The sequence below is a fragment of the Berghia stephanieae genome, chromosome 10, assembly GCF_034508935.2.
Source record: "Berghia stephanieae isolate SIO BIC M18660-M18661 chromosome 10, UCSD_Bste_1.3, whole genome shotgun sequence".
Lineage (NCBI taxonomy): Eukaryota > Metazoa > Mollusca > Gastropoda > Nudibranchia > Aeolidiidae > Berghia > Berghia stephanieae.
In genome coordinates this window covers 32,895,189-32,917,688 of record NC_088369.1, presented here as the reverse complement: position 1 = coordinate 32,917,688, position 22,500 = coordinate 32,895,189, and the positions used below count along the sequence as shown (strand labels likewise).

The following is a 22,500-nucleotide window of genomic DNA, read 5'->3' as shown; positions in this document are numbered from 1 at the left end:
CTTGATTGGACGTCACCCATAGTCTGTGAAGTCACCGGCGGAAAAGTTATTAGAGAGAGAACGTCATGTTGGTTGTGCGCATGCGTCTCTCGTCCTCGCGGAAGACAGTGACGCCGGTGACGTCACAGAGTATGGGTGACGTCCAATCAAGGGACGCTACTCTTCCGCTAATCTCATTCCCTATAGCCAATATCTAAACGCCAAGATAAAGAAGCAGTGGCTTTTATACACAAGCGTTCTTACAGTTTTTGGAATAAAATATTTTATATTATCAATATCGTCGGCTATATCCATTGTGTTATCAATTACTTCAAATAAAAATTTGATGATAAAAACAAAATATTCAAGAATGTTTCCGAGACAACCTTGAAATATTTCCCATCTAGGTTATACATTTATGTCATAACATAACAAATCATTACAAAGATCGCATTCAATTTAAAAACATTCCTTCGCGTGTCAAGGTGAGCATGATAACAACACGTTTTTCTCATCTTAACATAAATTGCTGTTAATAACTCAAACGGTAAATCATTATCATCAGCGTCTTCATAACAATTTCCAACGATGGTGTGATTCTGCACAATGACTCGAAACTTAAACCTTGAGGCTGAGACGGAATCCATATAATAATAATAATAATAATAATAATAATAATAATAATAATAATAATAATAATAATAATAATAATAATAATAATAATGATAATAATAATAATAATAATAATAATAATAATAATAATAATAATAATAATAATAATAATAATAATAATAATAATAATAATAATAATAATAATTATGATGGTGATGATAATGATGATGATGATGATGATGATGATGATGATGATGATGATGAAGATGATGAAGATGATGATGATGATGATGATGATGATGATGATGATGATGATGATGATGATGATGATGATGATGATGATGATGATGATGATGATGATGATGATGATGATGATGATGATGATGATGATGATGATGATGATGATGATGATGATGATGATGATGATGATGATGATGATGATGATGATGATGATGATGATGATGATGATGATGATATGATGATGATGATATGATGATGATGATGATGATGATGATGATGATGATGATGATGATGATGATGATGATGATGATGATGATGATGATGATGATGATGATGATGATGATGATGATGATCATGATGATGATGATCATGATGATGATGATCATGATGATGATGGTGATGATGATGATGATAACATTGCAGGATAATATGTTGGCATTGCCGCAAAGAGAGAGAAAAAAAGATGTTATCACCACATTTTATCAGAAAAATCTAATCTTTACAGCCATAACTAGGATACGATTTCACTAGATAGCTTATATAGCATTCATTCTCTTGTTATGCAAATTAATCCGAGGAATGCACACGCCGAAAGAAAAATAAACCACACTTTAATATTACAAGTCTATACAACTCGAGAGGATTCTCTCAACACTTCACCTCTTAACTCATCTATCGAAGGCATTGAACAATTCCAGCACACACAAACACACACACACACACACACACACACACACACACACACACACACACAATATTCCAACGTTTCTACATTTCAGTTCCAGGGAATGAAGTATCAACAATTATCGAAGAAAAACAAAATAAGCCATGCTTCGCGGCAATTCTCTCGTCTAAACAACATGAATAAACGAGAGACAAGGAAATCTATTGACACGGGTTGGTATGCCAAGCAGAATGAAATATTGAATCTTTTTTTTTCTAATTAAAAAAATCTTATTTTATTTTGAGAAAATGCGTGAATTTGACGTTTCATCTCGGTGAGTGAGAATCGGAGCCTATAGATAGAATGAAGTTGACGTCACTTGGGACTTTGTTATTGTTTTTTGCCATCCGCGTTTATGAGTAATTCTCACTAAACAGTATTAACCTGACTATATACGTTCATGTTTACAGACAGTTTTGTGTGCTGGTCCATTATACTTCCGGAAGGCAATGTTGTGAGCTTCTTAGCCAAGCGCATACTATTTATACGATATAAATATGGCCTAACGCTTTTAAAGGGTGGCTGGGAATAGACTTTAAAGATGAAAAGTAATTGACGTCACTCGGCTCTTTGTCATTGTTTTAGACAACCATTTCAACGATTACCTAGTACTCGCTAAGTTCTATTAATTAGACTAATAAACGTTTAAGGCCACACATGTTTTTGTGTGTTAGTAAGTTATATCCGGCTGGCGGATGTTGTGAGTATCTTAGTTAACGCAAACCATAATTGTAGTTACCAACATTATGATACCTAGAATAAAAGTTAAATGTCTTAAAGAGGAGAATGGATCTAGTTTCATATAGTTTCATAAACAAAAAATTATCATATCTTTGATCATTTGTTTACGTTATATTTGAAGAAGACATGGGGAAACCAACAGAGGTCTACTTTTCGAATATTCTGTGACTGCCCTCCTTCAGTGATGTCGGGGGTCAAAACCCAAAAACAAAAAATCGGAAAACCTCACAACCATTAAAGAGTTATAGCTATAGTTTTTACATTGTTCTATTTATAGAGGGAGAAAGCAGACCACTGACATCAGGAAATAATCACAAAAATTCCATAAAGTAGCCATCTGTGGTTTTCCCTCTGTATTCTCCTTCACCCCGGCATAATATCCGTTTGAGAGAGTGGGTCACAAATACAATGTTATCGGTAAAACTAGAAATAAAATATAAAATGCAGATTTGGTCGCAGTCTTTTGGTATAACTCTATGAATATATATATATATATATATATATATATATATATATATATATATATATATATATATATATATATATATATATATTTGTGTGTGTGTGTGTGTGTATTAAAATGTTCTCATGCTGTATGCACAGTCCACGTTAAAAACCATTATCCGTGTATCTTTAGCAGGGATGCCTCACACAAACAGATCAACAAAAATCGCCATGTTTAAATATTTGCCTACATCGTAAATATAATTTTTTTCCACATTCTCTTTTGGTTTTCTTTCATTCATCATCGGGCATCATTATGGCTTATGTACTCACTCTCTCAGGAGTTGAGATTTAGCTAACTTGCGACACTTAAAGAACCCATTCCCCCCCCCCCCCCCCCCCCCCCCCGGGCCAGGAGAAAAAAGAAAAGGGGGAAAGGGGGAGGGCGATGTACATACAGTCCAAGGGCAGATAAACCAATAAAATGGTTCAAATGCCTATGAAAAAGGGAGAAGAATAGAACAATTGCTAAAGAAAAGTACGGAAGTAGATCCGCGCACTAATCTACTCGTGTGCCAAGCCTGAGGACATACTCAAGTCTCATGCACAGGCACTGGACTGAGTGCTCAAACTTTCAATCCAATCCCCTATAGATAAATAGATATATTGTAAGCCAGTCACGGATATGATCAGTGTTGGCTACACTCTATTTTGAACCGAATCAAGGCTACAAACGTTACTTAACGCAACGTCAGTTTTTCATTAAATAAAAATCAAAAAAACCCCAACTGATTTTAATTTATTTACACGAATTTATAATACTCAATATACAAATCAATTTACACATTTTAATATTACTTTCACATTACACATACTTATACCACCTACTTATCTGCTTGCTTATTATCGTGTCTGTTCAACACGTATGTACAAAAATATTTCTTTGGATGAATAAGTAATAATAATAATAATAATAATAATAATTATTATTATTATTATTATTATTATTATTATTATTATTATTATTATTATTATTATTATTATTATTATTATTATTATATATATTTATTATTAAGATTATCATTACTATTATTATTATTATTATTATTATTATTATTATTATTATTATTATTAATTATTATTATTATTATTATTATTATTTATTATTATCATTATTATTATTATTATTATTATTATTATTATTATTATTATTATTATTATTATTATTATTATTATTATTTATTATTATTATTATTATCATTATTTCATTTTTTAAAATTATTATTATTATTGTTGTTGTTGTTGTTGTTGTTGTTGTTGTTGTTGTTGTTGTTGTTGTTGTTGTTGTTATTATTACCATTATTACATATTAATTCTGTGTGACCTCTTGCCTCAATCTGTGTAAAAAGTAACAGACAAAAATAAATATAACAGCTTAAAAAAAAACAACAAAATACCAAATACGGAACGTTACGTTTCGGGCTCAAAACGCTTCTTGAGCGAACAGCAAAAACCCTATAAAGACATAAATAATTACTTTTTAAAAAATCAAACCAGATTGACGGCAATGTGGTCGCTCTGGTTATTATTAATGTATTTATATTCAAATTGTTTTTTTGTTCTTGGCTCAATTTTACAATGTCGTCAATCTGGTTTTCTAAATTCTTTTTTTTTAAGCTGTTTTATTCATTTTTGTTTATCATGTTTTATAGTCCACAGCTTCAAGCAGCTCAGTATCACTTTGTCTCAAACTGGTACCTTAACGGGATGAAAGAGGATTCTTAAAAATGACCAGAAATACGTGATGTTAGATTTCTGCAGCTTTAAGAATTTGTCATTCTCCTAAAAACGAATGTAAGTTTAACCCAAGTTTCAAAACGTATTGTAGCATAAGTATAACGTATAGCATCGAGTTCTCCCTGATGTAAAACCACTCCTTGAGTGTGTGTGTGTGTGTGTGTGTGTGTGTGTGTGTGTGTGTCTGTAGTATGTGTGTATGTGTTGGTTACAAAACTACACTTCGTTGTCTCTAATTTGCTAGCTACAAATGGTGTACATTAATTTACTGAACTAAAATACTTTCGATACAAATTTCAGAAGTTGTGAAAGATACCCCGAGGACTGATTATTAAGGATCATTTATTTTTATTTTTTTCTTGCACTTTTTTCTGCTTTGTCTGACAACGTATGATTCACAAACTTTTCAGATTTTTATCTCGCCGAAACCCAGTCCCAGGTTCACTCCCCACTGGTGTACACTTCTCTGAGTCCCATATTCACTCCCACAGCTGCCCTCTTCCCATAACCTTGTCAGGTTTCGGAAAAAAAACACCGTATTATAGTGTAAACCACTATTCAGTGTCAGATACTGAATAGTACAAAACCACTAATCAGTATCAGATACTGAATAGTGCAAAACTGCTATTCAGTATCTGATACTGAATAGTGCAAAACCACTATTCAGTATCAGATACTGAATAGTGCTAGCCTTCTATCAATACACGAGAAGACACCAGTTGAACGTGTCGTGCGTGTCTGTGTCGATGTGTCGCGTACATCAATATGTATTATACACGTCTGTACAGTAAACCACCAGATCGATGTGTGGGAACATTTGAAAGAAAATGTCACCGTACAATGAGATGGGTTTCTGAAGGCCGGTGGAAAATAAAATTCTAGATGCGGTTTCCATTTCAAACCTTTTAAGGAAATGGCTAGAATTCTTTCTTTCTTTCTTTATATTAATTTTAGATAAAATTGAGGCTTGTTAGCGATGTGGAGGTCGAGTGTTGAGCAATAAGCGAATAAAAATGTTCAAGTCTGCAGAAACTCGAAGCGGGTTTTTCTCCCTCGAGCCTTCGGAATTACGTCTAGCAATGACGGAGTAGCGGTTAATATTTTAGCTCTACACATTGTCGCATCACATCATCTGCCGATTCTGTCCGTTTCTGTTGTTTCCTTGTGAATTATTCAATAGATCAAACATGTTAGCATTCTTAGAAAACAACGGCCCGGGGGCAATCGGAAATAAAGCGAATGGGTAAAATCAATAAACTTTTGTTTCATAGAAGAAAAAAGAAAGGATTCTAAATAAAAACAATAAAAATGGGTAAATGAGTCGTGTAATCTGTGTAGAGCCTCTGCTCTGAATTAATGCAAAAGGATCGAGTCCGGGTTATCTTGGAAAATTTCACACCCTCAACTCTGCCGCAATCTGATTAAAAAAAAAAAAATAAAATAACAAACAAAAAACGAGCATTTCAAATTTTAGCCAGAAAACTTTCCCTCAAATATCAATCGATTAAAACAACCATCAACCTATCAAAACGATCGAACCGGGGACTTCCTTGAAGTTCCAGGTTTGAGATTTCTGACAAGATGAGAATCATCTTAATCGATCGACATTTGAAGGACGAGTTTTCTGGCCAAAGTTTTAAGAATTTCTTATTCAGATTACGACAGGTAAGTCTAAAAGCTGGCTTTAAGGGACTGAACAGCAAATGCCATGTCCGTCTAAAATTCATGAGAATCGAGTCTAGAAAATAGCTGTTATGCCTGGTTGAATGGGGAATCGCGCCGCACTCTTATTAAACACATTAAAACAATTATGACCAGATTATCTTTACTACAAATATCAGTGAATTTGATGACCCTCACTATGACATAATTGTCCCAAAAAGCGTCAAAGAGTTATAGGCATTATCACCTTATTGACAAGTGGGTAACCGTCTTACTCAATTTATATTAGTCGTAAGAGATTTCTGGCCATATTGAAACAAAGCGTTCTGTTAGAGAAAGTCAAAACAGTCGTCAGTGAGCCTCTAATCAATTAGTACACAAAAAGAGACCAGAAAAGTCAGCCAGGCATTGTGCATAGCTAATTAACACTGTGAATTGTAGGGTAGATGCCTAGCTAAGTGTTGGTAATTATGTAGAGGTGTATTGGCATGGCATTGGCACACGGATGCGGGAGATATATAGTATACAATACATATTATTGACATTAGGAAAACCATGTAATTATAGAGTGTTGCTTATTATTATATAACAATTAGCCTTTCAAACTAGGACAATTAATTATTCCATAACAGTTACAGAAAAGTTGTAACATTTTTTTTAACATGTGTTATTTGTGGGAGGGATGAAACACTTCAATAAGTGGTGATGGTGGTGGAGGTGGAGGAATAGGATGAGGTGGTGGTGGTGGTGATGGTGGTGGAGGTAGAGGTGGAGAAAGAGGATGATGTGGTGGTGGTGGTGGTGGTGGTGGTGAAGGTAGAGGAATAGGATGAGATGGTGGTGGTGGTGGTGGTGGTGGTGGTGATGGTAGTGGTGGTGGAGGAGGAAGAGGATGGAGCGGAGGGGGGATAGAGGGAGTGGAGACAGAAGAAGAAGGAGAAGAAGAAGAAGAAGAAGAAGAAGAAGAAGAAGAAGAAGAAGAAGAAGAAGAAGAAGAAGAAGAAGAAGAAGAAGAAGAAGAAGAAGAAGAAGAGGAGGAGGAGGAGGAGGAGGAGGTGGTGGTGGAAAAGAATAAGAAGGAGTTAACTGGTAAGCTTAAAATATCCCCGTTTTTCGGCCCCCATGAAACGTGCTTGTTTACCTAGAGATACCGTCCATCGTTCTAACAATCCAATACATTCCTTGTGAATAATTAAAATCAATTTTCACCCAAATCTGATTATCGTTAAAATTCACACGAATTCAAATAAGAACCACCAGGGCACATACATACATTATTATAAATACACTAGTTCATTAAACAGTCACTTGTCATAAATTCACAAACAGTCTTAAGAATAACACTTTAAAATCTAAATACAAAAAACAGTGAAAAGGGACACCTTTTAAGGGACACAGATAGCTATAGAGCCCACTCCACGGAAGTAAAATATTCCTTTTTCAAACTGAAAAAAAAAACATAAATAAAATAAATTAAATAAATAAATTGAAAAAAGAATTGATAAATATATGTTGTAGTATTTACACAACTTGGAAAGGGGAGAAAGTCTGTCTGTAATTCTGAACCACAATTCATCTGGGAAAAGACTATTAACCAGTTAAATGTTGTACTCTGGAAGACAGAGACAATTTACAAATTTGGCCAGAAAACTCGTCCTTCAATTATTGATCGATTTAAAATGACCATCATCTTGGCAAAAACTCTCAAACCTGGGATCTCGCGAAGTTCCGGGTTTGAGAGTGTGTACCAAGATGGGGGTCATTTAAACAGATCGACACTTGAAGGACAAGTTTTCTGGCCAAATTTTTAAATACATGCCCCAGAGCACGACAGTTAAGTGGTTAATATTATTTTTTTACACACAAACAGGGATAATTTTGTATATTATTGTTTATCATCTCCCCATCAATATTTCTCCTTTTTGTTTCTTCAACGTTTTTACACTTAGTATCAAGCTAAAATTTCTGGGGATTCATCAAAAGCATACGCAACGAATCATCAGAAATTGCTCCTTTCAGTAAATATTGAATATGGGAATATGGAAGTGAATATGGAAGCATAAACTTGAGATGGTACAAAGGAGAGCAGCGCGTTTCGTTTTGCATTAGGCAATTTCAAAACCACTGACAGCGTGACGCAGATGGTTCGAACATTACAGTGGACAACTTTGGAACAACGAAGGAAGCAATCCAAACCGACAATGCTCTATCGCGTATCCCACAACCTGTAGCAATAACACCAAACAAGTTTAGCCCAGCAACAATGAGATCAAGAACAAGAGGACACGATCTAAGATTCACAGTGCCGCGCTCCTGAATACAACGCGACGAACAGCCGTATTCCCCTTATTCTATACCTTTATGGAATAACCTACCACCTATCGTAGCTTCAAACACCACGGAAACAGTTTAGAGACATCTACATTTGCGACAGACAATACACCAGAGGTGATAATTTGCAAATTAAGGAAGAAGAAGCCAGTGACAAGAAGCCGTATTGTAATTTGAAAACAATTGAATATTATTCTTTCAATTTTAGAGTTGTATCTGAAAAAAATAACATTCATCGAGGTTTCATTTCTTATCACCTCTAAATGTAGCTCTGTGTCTCGTCTTGTTACAAAATTCAAGCGGTATTAAACGTGGTTAGTGGCCGGATGGTCAGCAGTGATGGTGGAAAATTCTGGTCCCGGCGTTGTGCCCTTGAGAAAGATACTTGACACACATTACCCTATTTGACTCGGATGTGAATAAGTGCCTAGCTATAGGCAATTACGGATATAGTAAGAGTGTTAGAATAGAAAGGACGCCTAACAGGCGACTGGTATTGCATAAAATGGAAATAAGGTCCCATATGGCCTGCTGGGGGGAATTAATGAAACGCTGTGAACGCATTGTGTAAATCTTCTGAGGAAATGAGCTCTATATATTTTCATATTTATTTATATTAAAAATTTTAGAGTGATTCGATAACAATCAACGTTTCACAGTTCTAATCAAGTTAATTTAACCTTATGAGAAAGAAGATAAAATACATATGAAATAAAACGCAGTGCTTTTTTTTTTAAAAAAAAAAAGAGAAAAGAACCTCTTAATGGCTCCTGGCAATGATCGACCTACAAGTGTCGCAAGCACTTTAAATTACTGCTGACAATTGTTTAACTAAGTTAATTTTATCTGACACCACAATGTACAATATTGTTTTCTCCCTTTTATTATCCACATTCTAAAAATATCCAGCGGCTGACCATTGAATGTATATTATATCCTGTAACATCTACTATGCTATCTGCCTCAATTCATTGACCTGGCACTACACACAAGCACACATAATATGACGATACACACGTTATCGTGAATACGAAACTGCTTGAAGCTGTTAGCTGTTTATTACTTTTTTAAATAAATACCACAACTTCACAATACAGCAAAAATTGAAATGGAGCGTTCCGGGCTAAAAATCTTTCTTCAGTCAACAACGAAAACACTTAAAACTGTAATACTTCACCTAAAAATAGAAAAATCGGTTCGCATTATAGGCAATTATAGTTTTAATTGTCTTTGCTGCTGACTGCAGAAGAGTTTAAACTCCGAAACATTATATTTTTTAAAAAAGTTAAAGTTGTTATAATCACTTGTATTCAATTCTTTCTAACGGGCACACTACAATAAATATAATATTATATTATTCGATGACTTGCTAACCTGGCGTCATCCTGCGTGACGTGACGGACTGGCGGGTGGAGGGCAGCACGGCGGCAGGAAGGGATCAGGTTATCGTCAGTGGTGAGTGCTTAACGAGTCGGTGAGTGAGTAAATCCCCCCCCCCCCTCACTCTCTCTATCTCTCTATCTCTCTCTCACCCTCTCTCTATTCATCTCTCTCACTCTCTTTCTTTCTCTTCCTCTTTACTATATATCTAGCTATCTAGCTATTTTCTCTCTCTCTCTCTCTCTCTCTCTCTCTCTCTCTCTCTCTCTCTCTCTCACATATATACACAAACAAACACACCCACACACAAACACACTTTCTCTCCATTATCCGTTTCCCACCCTCTTTATTTCTAACAAACTGAGCTACTTCCCGTTACCAACATTACATTTAAAGATATTTTAAAATCTCTCTCTCTCTCTCTCTCTCTCTCTCTCTCTCTCTCTCTCTCTCTCTCTCTCTCTCTCTCTCTGTGTGTGTGTGTCTTTCTTTCTCTCTCTCTCTCTCTCTCTCTCTCTCTCTCAGCGCGCAAACACACAAACAGTCAAATAGAATTGTTCCAATCATTCGCTCTGATGGAAATTCGAGTTGCGTAATATCGTCCATCTCAAACTCCTCCCATTACCATTTCTCTACCCCCCCCCCCCCCCCCCCCAATTTCCTCCACCAATACCAACCTCCTCACCACAAACACACCAACCTCCTCACCACACACATAACAGCCTAATCTATTTATCCACTCATTAGCTCACATCCTGAATCAAATTCCCATTCGCTTCCCAGCAAACACCAAATTGGGACGACCCACATTCGAAAGATCTGGAAACTGGAAACGTGACAAATCAAAAAGAAAAATATAAAAAAGAAAAAAAAACCCAAACATCAGCCTACCTCAGGGATCGAACCTCGGGTCTCCTGATTGATCAAACATGTTACGATTACACCACGGGGAGTTACCAATGCACTCAAGTCATCAGTTTCGCGCCATCAGTATAGTTTATTCAATGTAGACGTCTAATGATAATTTAATGCCAAACCCATCAATATACTAAAGGACATCTGGCAAGGTGGGTGCCAAACTTTGTTTACAAATAATGGGAAACACTGCGGCCACGTGGTGTTACTAAAAGTGGTTTATCGGTAAAAGATCAAAAAATAGGACGATATTATAATATTATATGCACAAACATACACATATCTTGTTTAAACAAGACGATCCCCAGCTCTAGAATGTTATGACTCATCATCTAAAAGACATTTTAAAATTATAAATGCATATATTTATATCACCATTCTATTATCGATTAATCACATTATTTAATTATTCATTTATTCATTCATTTAATTATTTATTTATTTCTATATCCATTAGCCAGTGTAGTGTGTCAACAAATTTCCTACCTCAAAAAATCCTACCAAATTCTCAAATATTATCCTAACATACTGTGGGACCAAAGAGTGGCATAAAACTACACACAACGCACACACGCACACACACACACACACACATACATATATATATATATATATATATATATATATATATATATATATATATATATATATATATATATATATATATATATATGTATGTATGTATATATAAGGATTACGCCGACTGAAGACGTGTAAGACACAGAAACGAATCGTCTCGGCCACAAAAAATGTGAGTGGCAATTTGCATTCTATATATGTGTGTGTGTGTATATATATATATATATATATATATATATATATATATATATATATATATATATATATATATATATATATATCATTAGGACGAAATTGCAATTCATAAACATACTTAAATAATCAAACCATGTAGATCACAGTTAATAACTGTACAATCTGCTCACTGTGCTATCACGCCTACCCATCGCCCTCCACACAGACCTCAAAGTCTGCCAAAGACTCGATATCTCGAATTGAAATCAACAACAACAGACTTCAGTAGACAGAGTACAGATCAATGTAAAGAGACGAGAATGAGAGGAGGTAATCCACTAGCATAGACCAGTATCTCTGCATTATCTACGTAAAAAGGTGAGTTGAATGAATAATAGCGCGTGCACGTTCCCAGGCTAATAGATTAATAAACATACCACCACCGCTACAGCAGAAAATAAAAATAAATAACAATAACAAAAACAACGACGACAACAATAACAGCAACAAGAACGACAACAAAAACAACACAATCAGTATCATCACAACCACCATCATAATCATCATCATTATTATCATCATCATCATCATCATCATCATCATCATCATCATCATCATCATCATCATCATCATCATCATCATCATCATCATAATCATCATAATCATCATCATCATCATTATCATCCTCATCATCACGATCTATTACTTAATTGTTTATTTCTTTCATTTCCTCCAACAACCTTCCCCCCCCCCCCCCTTTTTTTTTTTTCGGGCAGCGTGCTCTTCCTGACATGTGTTCATTTAATTGTCTGTCTTTTGTCGTGTCACAAAGTAAAGCGATGCTGATTTATGTCAATAGATAGAATGCGCTTGGTTAAAGAAGCTCGCAACATTGCCATCCGGGAGTATAACGGACTCACACACAAAACTGTGTGTGTAACCTTAAAAGTTTATAGTCTGGTTAACACAGTTCAGTGAGAATTACTCATAAACGCGGATGGCAAAAACCAATAACAAAGGTCTGGGTGACGTCATCTGCATACTGTCCATATTGGATTGATGACAATCAATTAGGTCCCAGCTGCCTTGTGAAATGCACTTCACGTACATAACAACAACCTAAATAGAGCAAGTTGGTACTTTACCATGGGCAGTCATGACGCTGTTGAGTGCCTATACAAAACGTGCCGAACAGACGTGTTTTTTTATTTTGTTTTTAGGAGTGATTGATAGCATCGATTGCAGAGCGCCCTTCTCGTGGCCAGGCGTAAGTGCCGAAAGACTCGGGTCGTAGGTTCGACTCCCCATGGCCGTATAGTTTTTATTCTCTTTTGTCCTCTGGCACTTTTCTACTCACTTCATTTATTGTTAATATTAACATAATATTCTTTGAAAGTAAGCAAAAAAAAAAAAATAAATAAATAAATAAATAAAATAACAAAACGAAATCCGGTTCTATATGACCAGCTAGAGAAACACATGAATTATTCTTAGGCCCATCAAGCACAACAAAACTATGAAAATGTACTGTATAGATGTGCTTATATCTGATTTTATGTTTACCTCAATTGTTAATTGATTATTGATAACATAATATGATGAAATTATTACGTCCATCCCTCCTCTCACCACATTTCTATTCATTGTTATTTACATTGTTGTTTTCATTGTTCGTTGTTTTTCCTTTTGTTCATCCATAAATTCGCTTACGAGTCACGACTTGGTTTATTTTGGAACACAGCTGAAATAAATGCAACGAATCTAAATTATAACATATTATCTTGTCCATAGAAAGATATCCGTTAAAATTAGACGGTGAAATGATATGAAATATTATGATGATAAAACTTGTCATTCATCCTGGAAATGTATTTCTGTTACAAAATCGTGTTATGAAATGGCTAGATTTATCAAAACCAAGGAATTATTAATATGACATGATTTAATATTTTGATTAGTATTCGTGTTTATGAAATCAGGTGCTGTTCTGACCCATAAGCGGTGCACGTTTTACCACACACGAAAAGGACAGATCCTCCCCCCCCCCCCCCCCCCCCCCTTTGTACATTGCCTTTTTTGCGGGTTTTTAAAATTTTTTTACCTTATAAAGACATCACCTTTGTGTTAATTGAAGGGGTTTAGTTTTTGATTTAACATTCATTGTCGTTATGGACAATGTTTTGCGTTTGTTTGAAAGTATTTACCGTTACAACAATGAGCCCACAACAATATGGGTTATCAGACCTACATGTATAGGTAAACGTCGATCCCAATCGCAAATCAAGATGCTAAAATAATGCATTTTATTATGACAGAATGTAAATGGTGCTGCTCGAAGCTCGAAGAAATAAATAACAACAATGTGAAATTGAAACTTCAATTTTATCTGTTTTCGTATAGATATTATTAAATTGAAATTTACATTCAATTTCACATTGTTATTTATTATGACAGAGCCATGAGCCAAACTGAACCCTGTAATAATAAATATAATAACGCCTATAACATTTGACTGTCCTGGGGCTGAGTGTTACGGCAGGCAAATCCCAGCCAATTAAGGCGATGATAAGGCAATGGGCAGGCACGCTAAGGCGATTTCCAAGATGCTGGGGCAAACCTCCCCTTCTGTCCAAGATAATAACAATCAAGAAGGCTACGAGTGAGAACGGTGCTTGTGGCAAACAAATGTAACTGATTTTCTTACGATTACAAAAAAAAAAAAAAAGAAATTGAGATTGAAACTGATGGCAGAAAAATAAACATTGTCAACTTATTTATATAAAAATCTTAAAATATAATTTGCACAGAGCCTCCTATTATACAACTGGACAAAATTTCATTTCATACAGTCTGAATTTTTAAAAAAGAGCTTTTATATAGCGCAATATCCACTAAATGTCCCTGGTCAACAGCAATAGTTAACATGTAGGACGTGACATAACGCCTGTTAGACGATATTACAATTTTTCGGACAAAGACAACGCTATTAACGGCTAGGTACTCATTTTACACCTGAGTACGGTGGGAGAATGTGAGTAAAGAGCCTTTTCCAAGGACTCAACTATGCGCCGAGCGCGAGGCTCGAACCCAGGACCTTCCGATCCGAAAGCGAGTGTCATACAACTAGACCACATAGCCGCGTGAATTAAGCGCTAATTACTCTTCTATTGGCTATGTGGTCTTGTAGTATGACACTCGCCTTCGGATCGAAAGTTCTTGGGTTCGAATCCCTCTCTGAGAGGCGTATAGTTGAGTCCTTGGAAAAGGCTCTTTACTCGTATTCTCTATGAGTACCCGGCTGTAAACACCACTGTCATTGTTTTAAAAAATGTAATATCACCTAACAGGCGTCATGTCTCGTCCTAATTAATATATTGTTGTTGGCTAGGGAACCCTTGTGAGGCGCTTTGAGCACATTTATTGGATATTGCGCTATATAAACGCTCAATTGTTTTTCTATCGCTGTCTTACAGATGAACTCATTTAGTCTTCATACTAAGATCAATGTCAACCCCACTAATTCAATCAAGAAATCCTGAAATCAACAATACCAATAACAAATAAATAAATAAATAAATAAATAAATAAATAAATAAATAAATAAATAAATAAATAAATAAATAAATAAATAAATAAATAATCCAACAACAAAAAAAGGACAATATTCTGAAAAAAGCCTTTCTGTCATGGAATGTTAAGATACAGCATTAGCAGATGAGTCCGTCACCGAGTGGTAACTAACGGCAGACCCCTCAACGAGTCACGAATGTCCATGTCAAGTCCTGTTGACGTAAACTGTGAGATGTGATTTATTAACTCACTCAATCCTAGAGATTTTTGGTACTTTTCAAAATTGGAAAAAAAAGTATTAAAAATGAGCATGTAGATAGATAGTTTTATTCAACTATCATTAACATGCAAAAACAAAAAACAATAGCTTTGATACAGCGCCTATAATTTGTCTCAGAAAAATGTAATAAATAGGCATGAAGTAAAAGTAACCCATGTAAACTACGGATATAGTCGGTGTTAGGGTTGAGTGAGTTAACTCACTCAATCCAAACACCGACAACATCAGTGGTTTACCCGCGTTACTTTTACCCCTCGTGTATTTATTACATTTTTCTGAGACAAATTATAGGCGTAGTATCAAAGCTAATTTTTTAGTTTTTACATGTCAATAATAGTTGAATAAAACTATCTATCTACATGCTCATTTTATTACATTTTTTTTCCAATTTTGAAAAGTAGCAAAAGTCTCCAAAATGACTGAGTTCAACCAAACTGCCAGTCCGGATACCAGAGTCAAATCAACATTGGAATAGGGTAAAGAAGTCATGCCGTCACACCTCCTACTCTTCCGGTTCCAAACTCCTTGGACGAGAGACGCATGCGCACAACCAACATGACGTTCTCTCTCTAATAACGTTTCCGCCGGTGACGTCACAGACTATGGGTGACGTCCAATCAAGGGACGCTACTCTTCCGCTAATCTCATTCCCTATAGGTGACATATTGTATTATAAGGCGGCATAACTTTTTATTAGTAGGATGTATAGCCAAATTCTTAGGATTACGGGACGTAAAAAAATGCTAGATGGATGGTCTTCACTCATGACCAGCATTTATTTAGACTAGAAAATAAGATGTCACCGCTCTGAACCATCAGAAGATCAATTGCACAAGGTATGTATTCATTCAATCCTCCGAAAGAGTGGTTTTTACTCTTCCAATGAGATTGGAACCTGTTTTTTCTATCACACTTCTTTTGTTCCCTATTATCACCGATGACCAGTGACCAGTCCTTTTTTATATATATACATCCTATTTCCATTGTATTTTTATCTTATGTGTAAATTATAACACGTCTGTACAAAAAATTTCCTTTTTGGGATGCAATAAAGTATTATTATTATTATTATTATTATGAGAGTAGGAGACAATCTTGTTTGAATTGAATCCATACATATTCTTGTTGTTGTTGTTGTTGTCGTTGTTGTTGTTGTTGAGCCACTGTCCGTACCATACAAATACAAAAATTAAAAAGGCACGCATTTCAATGACGTCATACAAACCACAAAAGTTACTACGGGGACGTTTATAGAGCAGTAAAGTTAGGTGCCCCAAACGTAAACAAAGGTCGAGAAGCACGTGGCAAACCACATGTTCCTGTCTTGACAGCTCACGTTCCAATGTAAATAATAGAAAAAAATAACCTTTAAAATTTGGCTGTTAGGTGGCAAAAGAAACACATATTCATAAAGACTCGATCATGCATCAAATAATGTCTAGATATGGATATTTTATGGAACAAAAGGTAAAATTTTCTAAAATTTATCAAAAGTTACAGTCTATCTATTTTTAGACCAGAGCAAATTATTGCGCTGGTGTGAACAAAACGAGAATTATTCGGAGCCTGATTTTCATAATAATTTAGCCTTATATTATTATTTCTGCAACTGTTAGATTTTATGTAAACATATTTTCAATCCTGAAAGTGTATTGCCTACAACTCTAACTACAAAATTGGGAGACCTATATTGTGCGTAAATTATTCCGGTCCCTAACGGAAATCACTAGCAACTTGTTATTGTTTACGTTTGGGGCACCTAACTTTACTGCTCTATAAACCAAACCAAGGAGAAAAGCTTCAAAATGGAAAGGAATCACAAGACTGAACTGTTGATTGAGGTTTGTAAAGTAATTTATCAACAGGCTTTATATATCATCTTTATTTAATGTTAGTATTTAAAGTACTATCATTTTCCATAATACGGGGTGTCACAATACACACCAGTTAAGGGGGGACCTGTAGTCATTTTTGGTTAAAAAAAAAATTTTCGGCCAAATTGGGCTAGTCCACTTTTCATGTAGTTTAATTATTCTAGAATCCTAAAATATAAAGAAAATTTCATATTTTCAATTAAAAACGTGTTTTTGATGCAGTTTTATAACGTAGGTATCCACGTTTTATTTTCTAAAGGTCTATATTGTCAAATGTTTGGGTCTTGACAACAGCTATTCAAAGCCGATCCACCCGGTCATGGCGCATATCGATGGAAAGCCTAGCCATTTCTCTTTTTCAATCTGGCAACATCGACATCATGATTATAAACATGAATTATCACAAGGTCAAATAGTGAATACCATTTATACAATGTCACGAGCTCTCATTGGTTGATTTGAGAGGTCAGGTCACGGTGCGTCTAAATTTAGTAACAAAACATGATTCCGATCTAAATTTATCCTCCAACTTGGCAATAGTGACCCACAATGCACCACGATAGCGTCAATGGCCGCTCCCTGACTGTCCCTGCCTTTGTTTACAATATTATGAATTCATTCGCTTTTGGACCTCACTCATCGCATTACAAGTTGATTTTGATGAACTTTGGTAATTCTTCACTCTATTCAAGTCACAGAATACTCAGTTTACAAGGTAAGCATAAGAAATACACCACATTTTAATTTATTGCTTATTTTTATAACTAAACATGTAAACATGCCTTGTGAGATTGTGTGTTTGTTCGACTGTGCATCAGCTGACACACTCGTTGTTATCGCAAGTTAACTTTATTTTATGAAAAATAACAGGGCAAAACAATAATAAAATACTACTCCCCCCCCCCCCCTCCCCAAACAAAATCAGCCCTCCATGTCAGGTGATAAAACCTAGACCTGATCAGATGTTTCAAGGTTCGATTCCCAGTCAATATGTTTCCAAATTTGTCAAGATCAAGACTGTCACTGTCAAGAGGGTTCGTGAAGTTCGTGCGACTCACAAGAAGAAAAGACATTCTCAGTCTCAGGATCAGGACCCTTTTAAAAAAAATACTTTTCATTCAGTTATTGTAATTATCTTTATTTTGGCTGATACTGCATACATCGTCCACACTTTTCAATTTTTTTTCTTTGGAGGGGGGGGGGGGGGGGGGTTATATCGGAAAATTGGGTTTGGAATGTTATGTTCGAGAGATAGTGATATAGAGGGAGAGAAAGAGAGAGTAAATATCTATGATAGATAATGAGAAGGTCTGTAATGGTAGCAGTTTTAGTAGTGTTTGAAATGTCTAGGATACTGATAATGACAATGTTAGATAATTTTTTTTTTCCATATTATTTATTTTATTATTATTATTATTATTATTATTATTATTATTATTATTATTATTATTATTATTAATTATTATTTTATTATTATTATTATTATTGTTGTTGTTGTTTTAAACTTTAGCAATGGCATTGGCATATGTGCCATTTTCACTGCAGTGAATTTAATTTAATTTTTTGTTTTCATCGACAGCTAACATGAAAGAATTCAGTTGACTGTACTGGTGTCCTGACAATAAATAAAGATGCTGGCTCAAGGGCTATTCTGGAAAGGTGTGTTGAGGCCCTCCTGTGGCAAACTGATCAACCAGCAAACCATCATCTGGGCCAGCACAGCAGAGTGTCTGCATGTACTTTTTGACACTGGTTAGTAATGTTTCCAAATCTCCATAGCGCCTTTACATTTTTGATTAATGATCAATAAAGTAAATACTCATTTTTCTAAATGAAAATGATAAAACATCATTTGAAATGAATTACTATTGAATATATTAACTTAATAACAGAAAATTGTTTGTCGCCAAGAGTTCTGTTCTGTGGATGTAAAAACAATGAAATTTCAACTGTGTTGGTGTGAATGATGACCATTTTATTTATTGGTCTTTCTTTGACAGATGCATTTTATGTCAATGACTTATAATGTATTTCCAAAAATTGCTAATGAAATATCCCTTTTTTTTTTTACCAACCAGAGCAAGATCAACCCTCTTTGTGGAACTACGGTACTAAAAAAGCGGTGGCAAACAAGTGGTGTTGATTTTTCCTGCATTGAGGCGAAAGGAATTTATTTCCAAGGGGTTTGGGAAAGCAAATTGCTTTTTATTCTGAGCTATATCTATTTGCATCATTTAGCTGTTTTATTGTCTAAAATAGAATTGATTTTGCAGTTAAAATTGACTAGATATCTAATTTTATATGACTTGTCTCTCAAGCAGCATTGAAAAATGAGGGTAGCGCGCCATATCATATTTTACGAAATCATATTTCGAGACTTTTTAATATATCTAGAAATCTCTTTATAATCTATTGTATACAGTAAATAATTAGTTTTTGTGATTACAATAATGAATTCATAAGATACAAATCATATTTGACCTCAAAATTATTTTATCTCTGAATACGGAAAAAATTGAATTTTATAGTTTTTTGGGTTTTTTTAGGGGTATGCGTTAGCGAATCGATTATAAATTTTTTAGACTTAGATTAAATTATAAAGTTTTCTTGTTTTCTTGTCCTATAATGGTCATATTTTGAAAGTTTGATGGATCATTTCTTTTACTTGCCTGCAAAATCAGTTTCAATGTCACATTATTAAAAAAGTTTGCGCTTTCTCAATTTTCCGATTTATGTCATTTTCTGATTTTCTAGCAATCCTATCTTAGCCATTTTCCTTTAGATCATCTTCAAATTTATTCAGAATCTTTTCTATGATGTCTTTTACATCATGATGGAAGTTTTTGGGGGTAAATTAATATTTAGCAATTTTATAATTTTTTAAATTCATTTTTTTCTGTCGATACGCGCCAAATTTTCAGGCAAAATCAAATAAAAATTCTAAAAATTTTATTTTCCAGACTATTGATAAATTCTTCCATCACGATATAGCTATTTATGTGAGAAACATTGTGTTTAAATTTGAAAGAAATTTATATGCTAGTTTTTGGTGCATCTATGTTAGAAATTTTAGGGTTTTACGTCTAATTTCAGCCTATAATGCCCCTTAAAAATTTTATTTTAAAAATTCTGAGTTTTTTTTGGGTGTTTAACATCAAATTATACATCATATTATTAGTTTATGAGATTTAATTGATGAATTTTATAAATATAAAGCATATTTGATCGCTAAATTAATTTTTTTGTAAAAAACTGATATCATTCAATTTTTCCGCAATTTTTTTCTTAGGGGTATGGGTTAGCGAATCGATCATAATTTTTTCAGAATTTGATAAATGTACAAAATTTAACTGTTTTCTTGTTCTATATTGAATATACTCTGAAATTTTGATGGATGTTTTCCTTTGCTTGTCTGCAAAATTAACTTTATTATCAAATTAAAGACAAATTTTGCGTTTTCTCAAAACTCCATTTTGCGTCATTTTCTGATTTTCTAACATTCATATCTGGATTATTTTCCATCAGATTGTCTTCAAATTTGGTCAGAATCTTTCTTATAATGTGTTTTGTACCATGACGTAGGGGTTTTGGGATAAACTAAAATTGAGCAGTTTTATGAATTTTTAAATCGAATTTTTACTGTAATTCCGCGCCAAATTTTCAGCCGAAATCGAAAAAAAATTCTTAAAAATTTATTTTCAGGACTATTGCTAAACCTTTACGTCATGGTATAGCTCTTGTTGTAAGAAACATTGTGTGTAAATTTGGAAGAGATCTATTCGTTGGTTTTGGCTGCATTACTGTAAGAAATTTTGGGATTTTTGGTCTATTTTTAGCCTATTTAGTCTCACTATGTCTAAAAAAAATTTTTTTTTTGGCTTTTTTTGGTGTTAATCATCAAATTAGACCTCCTACCACCTTAAAATAACAAGGGAATAGCAATATTAGCATTACAATCAAAAATGGATTTTTGACTACAGGTCCCCCCTTAACGATGAATACGTTCGGAACTCTTATGGACAACTGGAAAGATCGGTTCAATTCTCAGTCTCATAGAATATAGACGGAACACGAACCCTCTGCCTGCCGGACGGAAATTGCCTGATTAAACTATTTCCTTTTTTTATATATGAACTTCAAAATCAATATTGATTATTTCTCACAGTGGATTTTAGGCTGCTGGGGACTGTTGATTGTAACAAGCACTGGCAAAATAGTCAAATTTTTCGAATTAAAAAAAATTCTCTATCGTCCATTCGGAAAATATCTCTTCTGCCGTCTTTCTCGATTCCACGCATAACATTACCGTGATACTGTTGACTGGAGAAGTCCAACACATCACATGATGAGTACATTGCTCTTTTTGGTTTTGGGTTTGTTTGTTGTTTAATGGGGGGGGGGGGGGGGGGGGGGCTTTTTTCTCTTTGGTGTGTATGTGGGGGGGGGGGGGGGGGGGGACTGTTATGTATTCTTCATTATTTTTCAAAATTGAAGATCTTAATCACCAAACATGAAGATAATCATTTCAAGAGATGTCACAAATCTCCTCTTAAAATACTACCTTTTTTTTTTGTTTATAGTAGGTGGTCTCGAGATTATAATGTTTTTAACCAAAACATTCTTAATGAGGTGGATTCCATCTTATCATAGTGATGATTTATGAACAGACTACCACACACACAAAAATGAGATAGCAGATCAATACAAAGTTATAACATGGATGAGGAAGCTGGTGGAATCCCTTCATCGGCAATTTGATTTCTATTTTCCAGGCGTGTCTGTCTGTGCTTACATACAATTATTGTTTATTTATCAAGAAATGTTTGCTGGGTGTTTATCTATTTATACATCTCCATTAGATTGAATAATTTTGTTGTATTCATCATGTAATGTCCACAACATGTACATCAATCATAGGGCCATTCGAGTAATAAAAAACACCATCGCCATCACCATCATCATCATCATCATCATCATCATCATATTATGCAACCCTTCATAAGCCACGGATTTAAGGCTTTATAACATGTAGGAACAAGCAACATAATGATACGTGAAAATAAAATTACTTGTATCTGAAGAGCCAAATGATTGGCGAAATTTCAATCACATGAACTAAAAAGGAAATGTAAAATGCAGTCGAGTGAAGCCCCACTACGATTTTTAAATATTCTTTTTTTCGTTGTTTGTTGATTTTT

General features: G+C 34.5%; 1 protein-coding gene and 2 long non-coding RNA genes across 5 annotated transcripts in view; 2 read left to right on the top strand and 1 right to left on the bottom strand.

Annotated features, from left to right (window-relative positions):
• Positions 1–22,500, bottom strand: part of LOC144980993 (peripheral plasma membrane protein CASK-like) — a 463,618-nt gene that overhangs the window by 201,110 nt on the left and 240,008 nt on the right. The window lies entirely within an intron of this gene.
• Positions 17,843–19,019, top strand: LOC144980994 (uncharacterized). The gene is made up of 2 exons (XR_013646994.1): positions 17,843–18,017; positions 18,882–19,019. It is a non-coding gene; the product is annotated as an uncharacterized LOC144980994 (long non-coding RNA).
• Positions 18,914–19,519, top strand: LOC144980995 (uncharacterized). Its single transcript, XR_013646995.1, has 2 exons — positions 18,914–19,054; positions 19,381–19,519. It is a non-coding gene; the product is annotated as an uncharacterized LOC144980995 (long non-coding RNA).